Source organism: Macaca thibetana, chromosome 12 (genome assembly GCF_024542745.1).
Source record: "Macaca thibetana thibetana isolate TM-01 chromosome 12, ASM2454274v1, whole genome shotgun sequence".
NCBI classification, from domain to species: domain Eukaryota; kingdom Metazoa; phylum Chordata; class Mammalia; order Primates; family Cercopithecidae; genus Macaca; species Macaca thibetana.
The window spans coordinates 109,237,886-109,249,719 of record NC_065589.1 but is presented as its reverse complement, the minus strand read 5'-3'; the positions used below and the strand labels follow the sequence as shown (position 1 = coordinate 109,249,719).

The 11,834-nt window shown below is 48.7% G+C and overlaps 1 protein-coding gene across 2 annotated transcripts in view; it reads left to right on the top strand.

Annotated features, from left to right (window-relative positions):
* Positions 1 to 2,123: 2,123 nt before the first annotated feature.
* The window catches only part of MGAT5 (alpha-1,6-mannosylglycoprotein 6-beta-N-acetylglucosaminyltransferase), a 338,870-nt gene continuing 329,159 nt past the window's right edge, over positions 2,124 to 11,834 (top strand). Inside the window, exon 1 of one of the 2 annotated variants that reach the window (XM_050750979.1) lies at positions 2,124 to 2,502. The gene's annotated coding sequence lies outside the window, so the exon portion shown is untranslated. The remainder of the gene's footprint in view (positions 2,503 to 11,834) is intronic. The other variant, XM_050750980.1, reaches the window with a different exon arrangement.

The following is an 11,834-nucleotide window of genomic DNA, read 5'->3' as shown; positions in this document are numbered from 1 at the left end:
TGTGAAATAGTCCTAAGTATCTTTCTTTTTTTAACCTGACACCCGTTGTTTGCAAGCGGTGGAAATGCTAAAAGTGAATCTCTTTTCACCAGGAATGCATGACCTTGGCCATCAGCTGCCAGGGCTTTTACTATTGAAATCCTGTTATGTTATTTTCTTCCCAAGTTTGTAATGAATTGTCTCTTGAGAGGATGTGATGAAATATACAGCTGCATCCTAATAAGCATCTTTATGTCTATAAACAGTGTCCTTTAGCAATGAATAATAAAAATTGTAATCTTAACTGTGGGAAAAACAATTTAGATAGTATTAATTTTTCTTAAAGGCATTGCAGGTGTATTATTTATATAAATAAATAGAATATGTAATACATATATGGAAAATACATATTTGTGTATACAAGCGAATTTACTTAATTTCTCTATATACACATATACTTTTTATAAAAAATATCCTGAAACAAAACCATCTGTAATATCTTCTATAGCAGCGGGTTCATAAAATTGAAATGATTGATGCCTTTCAGAAATCTCTAGGCAACCAGGTGTTACCATTATTAACCACCCGTGGGAACTTGGCTTCAAATCCAATCTATTATGATTAGAATCTGCATGATCTGTATGAAGTACAGCAAGTCCCGGCCACCAGATGTCACCATTCTTCTATTTCCCTCCTGGTGCTTGGGGAGAGCTAGAGACTCTATTTTCTCTCAAGGGACTGAGGGAAATACGTGCCTCAGAACATTACTGGGATTTCACCAAAAGGTCTTTTCTTAGTCATCCTGGCCTTGCAGATTTCCCTGTGGTTTTTTAGTATCTTGACTTGACAGTTCATAATAGCTGAGGAGCCAAGTGGCTGATAATTTGGGGCTCATCTGGTCAGGAAGTGTTAGAGCCATTTCCTCCAGCTAAGCTTGAAGACAGGATTGACATAAGGTGCCCAAAGCCCAGAACTTGCTCAGTGCAGGAGAGGCTATGGATGTGCCCTTTTAAGGTCCTGGGGTCAGGAGACCTCAACCAGCTAGGAGCTCACTTACAAAATGAAGGAGAGGGACTGAATCATTTCTAGGGTCTAAAAATTCCATGATTCTCAGTTTGTAAATGCCTCTGGTGGGGAGGGTGGGTAGTAGGGTGGGGGTAATCTAAGTCCAAGAAATAAGACCCCAGAGAGGACAACGAAGTAGGGGTGAAGTCCTGCAGGGCAGATCAGAGGAAACTGAATATGAATCCTTATGAGGTCTGGATGTAGTGACTGGTTATGGGGTCTGGAACTTGCTGGGGTTATGATCTTGTGGATTCTACCACGAACTTAATAGCCCACTCTTCCTCCATTCCAGATACTACTTAACAATAAACTATAATGCTTATCGATGTAAATGTATGGCATTCTCTCTCCTGGGGCTTGGTTGGATTTAATCTGTCATGTCAGTCAATGTTCTTTGTGGTGCCTTCAGGGCACAGGATGTGTTTTATTTGTGAATTTACAACAGTGCAGTTTTCAGCTAGCTCATCTGGAGTGTTCCTAAAATCCGCGAGTGGGAGCAGGGCAGAGAAGGAAGAATGGATTTCATGTATTAAGTGCCAGATATCCCTAAGTATTTCACATATATTTCATATCATCTTCACAGTAACCTCATGAAGCAGCATTTATTATGCTCATAGATAAAGATGAATTCAAATGGTTAAGTGGCTTGCCCTAGGTCACGAAAACCAAATGGCTGTATACATACTGCTTTGTGTAATGCGTTCTAAGAAAGAGTAAACAGCCTCAGGGCGTTTTGTTAAAGTTGCCTGCACCCCTAAGATGGTTGAGACCACAGTCTCCCCATCACTGGGCTTCGCTGCTGTAAGGCCCCTTGTCCTTTGGGGCTTGGACTGCGCCACTCCGGAGGATGCATTGTCATATCAATATCTGCACACCGCCCCTGACCTTGTTAGAATATTATTTATGACCTCGATCGGAGGTCCCGCGCTCGCTCCTTTCTCCCCTTGGGCTGCGGAACAGAGTGGCTGGGAGAAGTCCTCCTAGACAGGGTTGAGAGTTTGCCGACGGCCCCTGAGAAGCTGGGGCGTTCCGAATTGGCTGAGCCCGAGGCCGGGGGCGGGGAGTTTGCCAAACGTCCCCGGCCGGAATTTCTGCCTCCTAGAGCCACGAGCCCAGAAGCGGGGAGAAGTTGGTGAGGTCGACTAGGGGAGGGTTGCCAGGAATTGAGGACAGACTCCCGCCCCGGTCTACTGAGCTCCCAGAGGAGCGTCTCTGCTGCGTCGGGGCTGAGTGTGGACGCGCTGCGCGCGGCCCCGCCAAGGCTGGTAGTTTGCAGACCGTCCCTGCCGCGGCCCGCTCGGCGGCGGCCCTGCGGCTCCCGCGGCGGCGGCGGCCCCGGGCGCGATCCAGCCCAGGTAGCCGCGCCGCAGGCTCGGGGCGTCGCGACCCAGCGCCTTGGGCCCCGCGGGCACGGCGGCCGGCGGGTGCTCCTGGCTGCTGCTGCTGCCCAACAAGGAGGTAAGAGCTGCCGGATCGGGATGATCGCGTCGGAGCTCGTCATCCCCGCGGGGTGATGCGCGCAGAGGGGACCGCTGGGGGCACGGGGAACCGGGCGCGGGCGAGGAGAGCCCTCACCGGGGTCGGCGCGGTCGGGGGCTTCCTTCCGTCGTTCCTCTGCCGCCTGCGTGGGTGCCCCGGCCCCGGCCTCTCTGCAGGACCCCGGAGTGCAGACGGGGGACGAGCCTTGAGGAGCCCACCTGCCCCCGGCAGCGCCTCCCGGGGGAGGCTGAACCCACCAGGCCCCGTGACGAGGGGGCTTGTCGTCTTTCCTAGGGACAGTCCAAAGGAAGCTCTGGTTGCGCGGGCTGGAGGCGAGCGGCCAGGGATGGTAGATGGGCGCTCGGACCGCGGAGGAGCTCGGTGGGGGTCACGCCGCAGGCGTGGGCCGGGCCGGGGTCCTCGGGACCCAGGCGCACTGGGCGGGCTCGGCCAGAGGCCAGTAGGGAGGAAGGAAGAAGGAGGGAGGCTGGCCCTGAGCCCCTAGGGAGGAGGCATGCGGCGGGCCGGTGCTCCGGGCTTGAGGGTCCAGGAGGCCCGGGGGCGCCCCAGCTGTTAGGGGACGGCCCACGGGTCCACGATCCCGCCGGCGCGCTCAGCGCTGCTGCCGGGTCTGGGAGGCTGCAGGGAGCGCAGAGCCCACACCCGCGCACACACTCCCCGAGAGCATGCTCAGTGCGGTCCTGGGAACTTCCTGCCGAGTCGTGAGCCGCCCCGGCCCCCTCCTGGCCCACTCCTGGCCCTTGGCTCGCAAAGTTGGGGGCGGCGGGGCTAGAGAGTCGTGGGCGCCGCTCTTGCCTGTGGCTCCTCTGCGCCCCTGGCCCCTGCCTCGCCTCAGTTGAGCTCCGCGCTCTGCTCTCCCCCGCTGCCCCCGCAGCCGGGATTGGGGGCGTGGGTGTTAGCCCCTGCTCTCAGTGGCGGGGTGGCCAGAGGCCTGGAGCGCGACTCCCAGCCTGGTGGACCTGCGCGCTGTGCGCCCTCTTGGTGCCCGGACCTGGCGCGGCGAGCAGGCGGGGTGCAAGGGGGTGTGTGAGCCCAGGGACGCTCGCGCACACACTTGCTGTCACACACAAAGCCGTGGTTTTGTAGCCGCCGCGCGGAAGAGCCGAAGAGGGAAGGGGGTGGCGCTTGCATTGTCCAGAGGCGTTTGGAGCGCTGATGGGTGCTTGGCTCCTCAGGGCTGCGGGAACCGGGTGATGTGGATGGATTCGGTCTAGGGCCCGGCCCTCCTGGGACCCACTGCCAGGCCTGGCCCCGGGTGGCCGCCGCTATCTGCACCTGGCTCTGGCGGCCCAGTTAGGGGAGGTTGGGTACTTCTAGGTCTGTGAAGTTGGGAAGGGGCAAACTCGGGTTTCTGTGGGGTTCGGGTGGATGGCAACATCGCACTTGTAAACACACCCAGACCCAAGTGTTAGAGGTAGCACCTCATTCTAAAGAGATGCGAGTGGGAAGCTAGGTCGTTGAACTGACCGCCCACCCCCCAGTTTATTGTCAGGACCTGATCAACTTGGTTTTTACTCCAAGAGACTCCCCAGTGTTAATCTCTGTGTCATGAATGAACATCCTAAGCCTTGCGGCTGCATCAGAACTCCCTTGTCTGATCCGAGAAAATCACTGAACATTTTTTCATGAAGGGCAAAGCACCTGAGATCTTTCGTGAATGAATTTTCACCCCCCTCCCCCCGTCCCCACTTCTTTCCTATAAATTATTTTTGTTGCTATTGTTCAGGGCTGAGATGGGCATCCTCAGATTTATTTGGCAGTTAAGATTAGAGCAAAGCTCTCCTGTTTTTTTTTTTTTTTTTTTTTTTTAAGATGGGGTTTTGCTCTTGTTGCCCAGGCTGGAGTGCAATGGCGCGTTCTCAGCTCACTGCATCCTCAGCTTCCCGGGTTCAAGCGATTCTCTTGCCTCAGCCCCCCAAGTAGCTGGGATTTCAGGCGCCTGTCACCATGCCTGGCTAATTTTTCATTTTTAGTAGAGACGGGGTTTCACCCTATTGGTCAGGCTGGTCGCGAACTCCTGACCTCCGGTGATCCACCTGCCTCGGCTTTCCAAAGTGCTGGAATTATAGGCGTGACCCACCGTGCCCGGCTTAGAGCAAAGCTCTCTTTTCTAGAGAGCTTTTTAGTTTTTTCCAGTTTAGTTTTTTCCTCTTGCCCTCCTCCATCACCCTGCTTTTAAATGCTCATTTAAATGCCCATGTCGTCAGCCTTACTTGGAGAGGCCCTGAAAAGCAAGGTGATGGAGGAGGGGCAAAAGGGTGACTGTTTCACCCTTTGTAGGGGCTGGGAGAAGAGGAGAAGGAAGTTGCTCTGTCTGGCATCTGCCTCTGCTGGGGTGGCTCTGCCTGGGCATAGGGTTTGGGCTTTTTCTTTCATCTCCTCCTTTGTTTCACCCTGCCTTCTTCACTCTAGGACACTCGTGACTGGAGTCATTCGGTGAAGGAATCTGCAGTCCTGCTTTGGAGCTTTGCAGGGTTTGCACCTACACAAGCAGCCACCAGTTGGTTTTAAGGTGAACTGCAATGGCAGGAGGCGTGGGGAGTTCTGCCCCGATCTGCCGGTGGCAACTGTGTGCTCCAGCTGCTGCTGCAGAGCAGCTCATGGGCTTTTTGATCTCCTCAGCAGTGTGCATTTCAAGTGCTTTGTGTCTGGAAGTGTGAATATAGTACTCATTTATATATATTCCCTCATCTGTATACATTTTTATAAAGAGGTGTGTGCCTATGTACATGCATATGCCGTGTTCTTTGGTAGAATCTGGAAGCTGGAAGGGACCTCAGGAAATCACAGGCATTCACATAATCTCTCATCCCATTCAATTTTCTTAGTTTTAAAATAACCAAGCCACCTTCTGCGCAGCCGTCCTCCAAAAGCATTGAAATGCTAGAATCCCCTGTGACCCTAGCTGACGGGGAGGCCTTTGGAAGTAGGAGTTCCCAGGAACTGTTCTAGGTATCACTCTGACATTTGACACAACTTTTCCCTAATGTTCCATGTGTCTCAGGATCTAAGGCATTACAGAGACATCCCTGGATTAATTTTGGCAGGGGACAGGCAGTGACTAGTGTACCCTGCAGAGATGTGTAGAAAACTGCAAAGAGCAGTCATCTGTAAGATCTGGGTTGGAAAGTTTATGGCCTCTCCTTCCCGTCATACAGACAGATGGCTGCTCTGCTCTTTCTCAAGAGGCTTTAAGCACAGTAGGAACTCATTGTCTTCCTTCCTCGTTATGTGTCATGGGCTCCTGGCCCTAGGAGGCATGGAGGAGGAGTGGTTGGGAGTGGCATTCTGTGTTGATGCTGTTATAATAGGCCTCAGGAAAGTGTGTGCTGTTAGCTTTGTCTCTGGGGGTTTCCTGTGATGAATTTCAAAGTTTGGGGAAGGGTCCTGGTGTCAGATGAACAGGTTGATGGGTAGTTTTGACTGCTATAATTCAGATGATACTTGAGAAAAGGGAGGAAATAATTTTATATGGGGGGATTGCTATCTGGGTGACAATTGAGAAGATAGGGTGAGAAATAAATAAGCATTTGGGACTTGTCAGTGCAGGTTTTACCAGGCTGCCTTTAAAGTTAATAATTGCTTTGAAGTATAGAGTCACTCTTAGTAGCCAGAAGATGGCTACACTTTCAAATTTCTCTTTGAAATTAAGTAATGATCTCTCCAACCCTTAAAGTCTCTAATCTAAGCCATATCCCTATACATGTTTTACATCCTGTGTCAACATTCACAGTTGTGACTGATGCTGGCTGCTGATGAGCATTTATCTAGCATCTGCCATGTGCCATGCACTGGGCTGGTGCTGGGTATAAAGATGTCCTCCTAAATTATCTCACTTTTAATTTATCAGACCTTCTTTTACTGTGTGTTAATGCAAACTAATAGCTCTTGGAAAGCCGCCAAGGTGGGTCCCAGGAGCCTTAGCACTGTAACCACGTTCTCAGCCTGAGGAGTTTGGACTTGAGCTTTGCGTTTGCCCATTTGGGCTGTTTTATTTATTTTTTTCATTGTCACAATTAAGTGCATCCTTCCTTGACTTTGTCATATCTGCAGGGCTATGTGTGTTCATGGGAGGGTTTGGAGGAATCACTTTATTTGTTCAAAATCCCACAGTTCTCTTGTCTAAACACGCAATCTTCTGGAATGGGAACAGGGCTTTCCTCTCGGGACTCTGCCCAGTCTTAAAAATCAGGACAGGCAAGGGTTATACGCTATGGTGGCTGGGTTTGGTGGGAGCAGTTTGTCTTGTAAACTGGCACTGTCTCTTTGTCACCTTCACTGCCAGGCTGGCATTAATGCCTGCTGGATCTTGACCCTTGCTCAAGTGGCTCCCTGCAATGGCTAAGGAATATTTCTCCACTCTATTTCCTGACAAAGTGAACTCAGGAATGAGTTACACTCAAGTACTTCTGTTACTAGTAAGAGTTAACTACTGGTGCTTGCAATAGGTTTACTTTTTAAAATGTCAGCACTTCAAGGTTATCCCTAGAATAATAACAGCCTCACTTATTTGCATCCCTTTGTGATTTGTGTGGCTGGCCCTTGAGGGAACATGTGCCACCCACCCACTCCTGTTTGAACTTCACGCTGTAATGTTGTAGTTCGGTGCACAGACTGCTTATAAGTCCTGTCATGCTGGTGAAATGTTTTTTAAAACTTATTGTAAGTATCCTACAGAGAAAAGCCTTCCACTCTATTTGTTTTGGGTCTTTTCCATGTCTGGGTCCCCGCGTGGGAGTTTGTTATGTTGGTGATCATCATAGAGATTGTATTATATGTCTTGGTGGAGAAACATCAGAAAAGGTGGGCAAGAAAATAGGAATGATGGCGATGAAAAACATCTATCTTCCCCGATTGGCATTATTGCAGATGCTTCTTTTGTACTCCAGGTATTTCCCTGAACAATGAGGTAGATGCTGTGTTATTCCCGGTTTATACATGGAGAGACCGTAACATCGTGAGGTCAGGAAATCTAGCTAAGGTCACAAACAGCTACTGAGTGGCAGAGCAAGGATTTGAAGCCAGGTGGTCTAGGTCCAGAGCCAGTGCGGGTTGGGCTGTGAGTAGTGGTTAAGGCTGATGAGCCTGCCCTGTACTAGCCAGCACCTTCTTTCCAACCCAAGCCGAGAGGGCTTCATAGATACCCAGCGGCACCGCAGGGGGGCCCTCCTCTTTCTAGCTGAGGTCACCGTGCAGAGAGTTGGAGGGACTTTCTCAAACTCTCACCAGCAGGCAACTGTGGCAAAGCTGGACCTCACATCTCATCTGTGGTCCCACAGGAACAGTTGGTAACAGTTGATAATGGGTGCCTGCCTGCTTTGTTTATAGGGATGATACAGGAAGAGAATTGATGGCTACTGGGCATCTGTTCCTCCCTGGAGCCCACTGTGTGCTCACACCCAGCTTCACCTTGGAATGTGGTGGGGAGCAGGTTGGTGTGGCCCCGTTCCCTCCTATCATCCCCAGCTGGGAGAATCTATGTCCTTTGGAATGAAGGGTTCCCTTTCTCATGTCATCTTTTAAGTTTGACATCATAAGAATTCAGTCTAGGCTGGATTTTCCATTTCACTCTTACTAATTCTCTGTGTTTTAGGGCTGCTGGCTCCTCTCAGCCTTGATTTCCTTTCTTTAGGAGTATGGGGTGGGTGAGGGGTGACCTGGAAGAGGTATGAGGACTCTTCCTTAACATTTCCGATAAAGGGTGCCTGTGAAGACGTTCCCGCAGTGTCTGTGGAATCCTAGAGAGAGAGCAGGGCCACACAAAATGCTCCTCTGAACCCGAGGTCGCCACACTTTGTGGAATCTTCCCGTTGGACATAGCAGTGAGCACCCATTTCCTTTCCTGCCCTCACCTACTCCTGATTGGGAATGCTTCTGCTGAATAAATAGTCCCTGGCTACCCAAGGAGTTTAAAGTCTAAGCCTGGTCAGTGCACACCCAGAAGAGTTAAGTTTAGTGATAAAGGGAAATGTAGATGAAGAACACACTAATTCAGCCCGTGTGACCACTTTGGGCCTCAGTTGTTAGGTTGAGACGTAAGAGGGGATTGAAGGCACTCCAAAGATCTGTTCAGTTCGTCATCTTGCTTAATCCTATACATGTGGCAAAAGAGGTGTAACATAACTGAAATTCCCTTATTAAATTGAAAAGAAGGTTGAGAACACATTCAGATTGTTTTTGCCCTTACCGGTAGACTATTTAGCAGACAGCTGAAAAGCTTAACTAAGAAGAATCAGCCCTTTATTGTTACTCTCTTTGGGGATGTTTATCTTTGTATGTTTAGAAATAAAAAACCTTGGTCCTTACTTTCAGCCCTGAAATAACCCGCTTTCCTTTAGTGAAGCTATTTTTTCCCTTGGGAAATTGAGATTCATTGAGATTCAAAGAGTAGGGACGATGACCAGGCTCATAGCCTTCTGTGGTTCCTCACACAGCGCCCTGGGGATGTGGCTAGGTGTTTACATACTGCCACCAGCAGGGCCAGATTCTGTCTACACATTCAGTGTGTAACTACTACCTTTCAACGTAAGAGAGTTTGGTGTCAGTCTTCTTGCGGTTTTGCAGCTGCTTTTTTTTTTTTTTTTTTTTTTAACCATCTGTTATTTTCACCTCCAGTTTGTTATTTACAAGCATCCATGCCGGTGAGTTTTCTAAATGACCGATTCTTTCTTGGATGCAAAGAAAAAGCACCATCTTTGCCTCATGCAGTGTGTGATCTCTCTGTTTTCCTTTGGCATCTTTCTTAGTGTTTCTGTTTGGTATATTTCCTTCCTCCCCTTTCCTGTAATGTTTAGAGCACCTAGGGTTAGAGGCCCCACCCCGGTGAGGATATGGCAGGGAAGAGGAGTTTCCCTCTGTCCCCTTCCCCCAGTAATCTTCATCATGCAGCGTCCCCAGTCTTGTGTAAGACCTTTGCAAACACGGCTTCAAGCCCCTCTGTTCATCTTGATTGCCTTCCCTCTGTAAAAAAAAGTTCTTAATGGGACATTCTCCCTCTCTTCCTTTATTTGATTTTTAGCTATGATGCTTGGCAGTTTTAAAGATGACATTGTTATGTGGGCAGTCTTCACTGTACATTACACACAAATATAATTCTTCTGGGTAAATAGGATCAACTTTTACAGGTTCACCATTCCTCCTTTGCAATTCTTATGTGCAGTGAGCTCCATCAAAGGAAAGGATCCCCCTTCCCCCGCCCCCAGGCTTGTTCCAAATAAACCCCCCCCAAAACAAAAAAAGAAACACGTAGCTCCAATAAAGAAAGGAGTGTCATGGAGCTCTCATGGGTGCAGGCTGGAAGCTCCAGGCCTGGCGTGCTGGAGCCACGAGATGAGCTGTCCAGGCAGCGTGGCATCGTGAGTGAACTCCGACTGTGGCAGGTGAGGCTTCTGCACTTAGCTGACTGTCTTCATGTGGACCGATTCTGTGCTTAGTGATTCTGATTTCTTATCTGAAAAGCGATGCATCACTTAACTTCTACACTTGGAGGGTTCTACTAGTGTGCCTGTGTGGCTGGGTTCTGCACACTCAGCTACTTCAGTTTCTTTAGTCTGTCCTTAAAAAGATTCCTAGGTCTGTTCCTGGTTTTGAGGTTCCATTTGTTCATTATGCTCTTTTAGAGTTCATCTTTTAAAATCAGTCTGTCGACATTTTTTTTTCTCTTAGCACAATTTGTGGTCTCATGCAGGTCAACAAATTGGGACTCTGAATGTGAGCGTGTGTGTCCACACACCACTAGGGCTTATTACCTTATTGTTAATGTTATCTTAAGAAAAAGTGGAGGCTGGGTGCAGTGGCTTATGCCTGTAATCCCAGCACTCTCAGACACTGAAATGAGAGGATTGCTTGAGCCCAGCCTGAGCAACAAAGCAAGACTCCTGCCTCTACAAAAAAAAAGAAAGAAAGAAAGAAAGAGAGAAAGAGAGAAGGAGAAGGAGAGAAAGAAAGAAAAGAAAAAGGAAAGAAAGAAAGAGAGAGAGAAAGAAGGAAAAAAAAAAAGAAAGAGGGAGTGATCAGAGAGCTGCAGGTTTGGAGTAGCCATCAGTTAAAGGAAGTCTGCAGAAAGTTTCTGTGAAAGGATTTTGTTACTATGGCCTTTCCCCTAGTGCCAGCTTGTTAAGAAGTGTAGGTAGGGGATCCTTGGTAATACCATGTATTAAGATTTTATTGTTCTTCCTGTAAAGTGTTTTTCGTGATAATGAGTTGCTTATTCTATAATAGTGCCTTTTCTCTATTTCTGTAAGCAGAATCAAATACAACTCTCAAGTTTTATTTGTTCTTTTTTTTTTTTTTTTTCTTTAGAGACAGGGTCTTGCTCTGTCACCCAGGCTAAAGTGCAGTGCTGCAATCATAGCTCACTGTAACCTCCAACTCCTGGGCTGAAGTGATTCTCTTGCCTCAGCTTCTTGAGTAGCTAGGGCTACAGGCGTGTGCCACCATGCCTGGCTAAATTTTTTTTAAGTTTTAATTTTTTTGGAGAGACAGGAGTCTTACTATGTTGCCCAGCCTGGTCTTGAAGTCCTGGCCTGAAGCGATCCTACTGCCTTAGTCTCTCGAAATGCTCTGATCACAGTTGTGAGCTGCCGTGCCCAGACAGCTTTCCATGTTTTGATGCCATGTCTGGTTAATACTCTCTTAAGTTTCCGAGTTTCTTCCTCCTAGTTCAGTGGTTTCAAATGTAACTTTTCTATTTCTTCATTGTCAGTCTCTAATAGAAATACTACAGGATTACTTCTATTGCTGCTGTAACAGCCACAAACTTAGCAGTTAAAGCCCCACACATTTATTCTCTTTGAATTCTATAGGTGAGAGGTCCTTTATAGGTCTCATGGACCAAGATCAAGGTGTCTGTTCCTTAATGAGGCTTGAAGGGAGAATCGGTCTCCTTGCCTTTTCTAGCTTCTAGAGGCTGCCCATGTTCCTAGGCTCGTGCCCCCTTCTCCAGTTTCAATGCCCGAAGTGTCCAGCCGAGTCCTTGTCTCTCTGCCATCACACTGATACTCTCACCAAGCTGGAAAAGATTCTCTGCTTTTCAGGATTGATGTGATTAGATTAGACCAAGCAGGGTAATGCAGCATAATCTCCCATCTACAGGTCCTTGATATAACGCCATCTCCCTGTAAGGCAACAGAAGCACAGGTTCCAGGGATTAGTATATGATGAACATCTTTGGGGGCCCTTTTTCTGCCTACCACAGTCCTCAAAGCTCCAAATAAGGAACTGGTTCTTTGCTCTTTATGTAAAAGAACTGTTTTTCTTTGCAAAGAAGGGTTACTGTTGCAGGATCTGTT